Raw genomic sequence first — 4,063 nt, 5'->3', positions numbered from 1 at the left:
ATATAGAAAATGTCCAGAATCAATAGGACTTTGAAAATTTCATTTTTAATTTTACTCAGATGAAAAATTATATGTGCTGCTTGATAGTGCCAGCAGTTAGGTGGCAAAGACAACGGTCCCAACAGGAAGCATGAGGCCAAGATTAAACCATTTTTAAGTCAAGATGCCATAAGACCCAAGAACTACTTTTCCAATGTATTCCTTGTCTTTGGCTACATCTGGGGATGAACAGAATTGGGGTGTGAAAACAGGGTCCTGGGCCCCATTTTGTAGGACAGATGCGTCATTCTTGGATTTGCATTTCTCTTAACTTGCATGATTCAAGTTTACTGTGTCATTCTACATACGTTACTTCATGTCGTATCTTGAAGAAGAAACTGAGTAGGATTGCTTTTCTTTCTTAACAAACATCAAAGAACATATGTGACAGTTCTGGGAGGCTGACTGAAGAGAGTTTCCTAAAGAGCGTGAAGCGAGAAACAACGTGGCTTAGTGGACAGAGGACAGGCCTAGGAGTCAGAAGGAGCTGAGTTGTAATCCCAGCTCTGCCATCTGTCTGCTTTGTAACCTTGGGCAAGTCATTTAACTTCTCTGGGCCTCAGTTCCCTCATCTGTAAAATGGGGATTAAGACTGTGAGCCCCATGTGGGACATAGACTGTGTCCAACTTGATAAGGTTCATTCATTCAATCGTATTTATTGAGCACTTACTGTGTGCAAAGCATTGTACTAAGGTTGCATCTACTCAAGTGCTTAGTACAGTGCCTGGCACAGATTAAGTGCTTAACAAACATAAAAAAATAGGGAGCTAAATCTCCACTATTCCCCTCATCCTTCCCAAACTCTGCTGCCCTGCTTACCCATGATTGATTAATAGTTTTTCAAATTATCCTCCAACAATCAATCAATGGTATCTACTGCGCCAGAACATCATCATCAATGATATTTATTAAGAACTTACTACATGCAAAGCACCATACTAAGCACTCGGTACAGTACAATACAACAGAATTGGTAGACTCACTCCCTGCCCACAATACGTTTGCAGTCTAGAAGGGGAGACAGACATTAAAATAAATTACAGCTATGTACATAAGTGCTGTGGGGCTGAGGGTGGGGTGAATAGCAAATGCTTAAAGGGTACAGAGGCAAGTGCCTCTGTGATGCAGAAGAGAGATTGCTTAGTCTGTGTGCCCCGTATGGGACAAGGAGGGTATCCAACCTGATTAGCTTGTATCGACCCTTGAATTTCCTAGGGTGCTTGGCACGTAATAAACCCTTAACAAGTACTATCATTATTAACGTGTTTATTCAGGGAAAATGAGGGCTTATTTGGGGGAGGCCTCTTGAAAGTTTTTAACCTCTCATTTCTCCACCATTTCCTCCCTCCTTTTTCTGTCATCTATCCTACTTCTGTCGCTCTGTACTCCTTAAGTGCTTTGATACACACCCTCCCCAATCACATAGCACTTATGTAAATATCCTTATATTCTGTGGCTTCCCCTAGCTGTAATTTATTTTAATGTCCATCTCCCCCACTAAATTGTAAGTTCCTTGAGGGAGGGGATCATCTATAGTATCGTCCTCTCCTAAGCGCTTAGTGCAGTGCTCTGCACAGAGTAAGTGCTCATTAAATACCACTGATTTGTTGATTGATCGTGGCGCCAACATCTGTCTCTAACCAGCCTCAGCAAATGTTAACTTCCAGAAAGCAAAATGAGCTTTAACCAAAAGTGCTGCCCATTGCAATCTCATAGCCAGCATGTCCTAGTGGATATAGCCTGGGCCTGGGGGTCAGAAGGACATTCATTTATTCATTCATTCAATCATATTTATTGAGTGCTTACTGTGTACAGAGCACTGTACTAAGTGCTTGGGAAGTACAAGCTGACAGCATATAGAGACAGTCCCTTCCCAACAACGGGCTCACAGTCTAGAAGGGGAGACAGACAACAAAACAAAACAGGTAGACAGGTGTCAAAATCATCAGAACAAATAGAATTAAAGCTGTGTGCACATCATTAACAAAATAAATAGAATAGTAAATATGTACAAGTAAAATAGAGTAATAAATCTGTACAAATACATACAAGTGCTGTGGGGAAGGGAAGGAGGTAGGGCAGGGGGGATGGGCAGGAGGAGAGGAAAAAGGGGGCTCAGTCTGGGAAGGCCACTTGGAGTAGGTGAGCTCTCAGTAGGGCTTTGAAGGGAGGAAGAGAGCTAGCTTGGCGGATTTGCGGAGGGAGGGCATTCCAGGCCAGGGGAAGGACGTGGGCGAGGGGTCGATGGTGGGACAGGTGAGAACAAGATACAGTGAGGAGGTTAGTGGCAGAGAAGTGGAGGGTGAGGGCTGGACTGTAGAATGAAAGAAGGGAGGTGAGGTAGGATGGGGGTGAGGTGATGGAGAGCCTTGAAGCCAATAGTGATGAGTTTTTTCTTGATTTGTAGGTTGACAGGCAGCCACTGGAAATTTTTGAGGAGGGGAATAACATGACCAGATCGTTTGTGCATAAAGATGATCCGGGCAGCAGAGTGATGTATAGACTGAAGTGGGCAGAGACAGGAGGATGGGAAATCTGAGAGGCGGCTGATGCAGTAGTCAAGTCGGGATAGGATGAGAGATTGAACCAGCAGGGTAGTGGTTTGGATGGAGAGGAAAGGGCGGATCTTGGCGATGTTGTGGAGGTGAGACCGGCAGGTTTTGGTGATGGATTGGTTGTGCGGGGTGAGCGAGAGAGTAGAGTCGAGGATGACACCAAGGTTGCGGGCTTGTGAGACGGCAAGGATGGTAGTAACGTCTACAGCGACAGGAAAGTCAGGGAGAGGGTGGGGTTTGGGAGGGAAGATAAGGAGTTCAGTCTTGGACATATTCAGTCTTGGACATGGGTTCTAATCCCAGCTCTTCCACTTGTCTGCTGTGTGACCTTGGTCAAGTCACTTCACTTCTCTCTTCCTCAGTTACTTCATTCATAAAATGGGAATTAAGACTGTGAGCCCTACGTGGGACAGAGACTCCATCCAAATCGAATAGCTTGTATTTACCTGAGCTTTGAACAGTGCTTGACACATGGTAAGCACTTAATAAATACCATCATTATTACTATTGTTGTGTCTTCACGCTTGATCACTGAGGCTAACTTTTTCCTGAGCCAAGACAAATCCTTCTAAGATGGGTTCAGGTCAGAAATCAGATGGAGATATAGTCCACCTCACCTTCTCCCTCATTACAGTCCCTCTTGACTGCAAGCTCTTTGTGGACAAGGAACATGTCTACCAACCCTGTTGTACTGTACTCTCCCAAACAATTAGTATAGCTCTGTGGTAAGTGCTCAATAAATAGCATCGATTGATTGATAGATTTGGTTTACTTAAGCATATTAGACCTGGCTTCGTGGGCTAATAGAAAAAGCAAAAGACTCTGCTTGTGCACTTCTGTGAAATATCTTCTCTTCTCTTGTATACTGTATTATTCCAACTGCTCATGCTGTGTGCTGCCATTTCAATCTCTCCATCTGTACAATCGGATTTTTTAAAAAGCTAATACTATTGTAAGAGGGAAGAGGGAAGGACTGACATGTTTTAGGCTCTTTGGAAGAATCACTGGATTGAAGATTTGTACAGGACCTAAGAGCAGCAGTTTCAGACTTCCATACTGTTGGGAAGCAAGACAGTCTTATTAGGGAATTGGAAAGGAGGCAGGCCCACTTTAGAAAGAGCATGGAGCTGGGAGTAAGAGTTTCAGGTTCCTTGCCTACTGTGAGACCTAGGGAAAGTCACTTATCTTCTCTCTGTTTCAGTTTCCTCATCTCAATCAATCAATCAAGTGTATTATTGAGCACTTCCTGTATGCAGAGAATGGTACTAAGCACTTGGGAAGAGTACAATGCAGAGCTGTAGACATATTTTCTGTCCACAGTGCACTCACAGTCTAGAGGGCACGACAGATTCATTCGTTCATTCATTCGATCGTATTTATTGAGGTCTTACTGTGTGCAAAGCACGCGCTGTAGTAAGCACTTGGAAGAGTTCAGTATAACAACAAATAGACACATTCCTGCTCACAA

Source organism: Tachyglossus aculeatus, chromosome 7 (assembly GCF_015852505.1).
Source record: "Tachyglossus aculeatus isolate mTacAcu1 chromosome 7, mTacAcu1.pri, whole genome shotgun sequence".
Taxonomy (NCBI): domain Eukaryota; kingdom Metazoa; phylum Chordata; class Mammalia; order Monotremata; family Tachyglossidae; genus Tachyglossus; species Tachyglossus aculeatus.
This window is presented reverse-complemented; position numbering follows the sequence as displayed.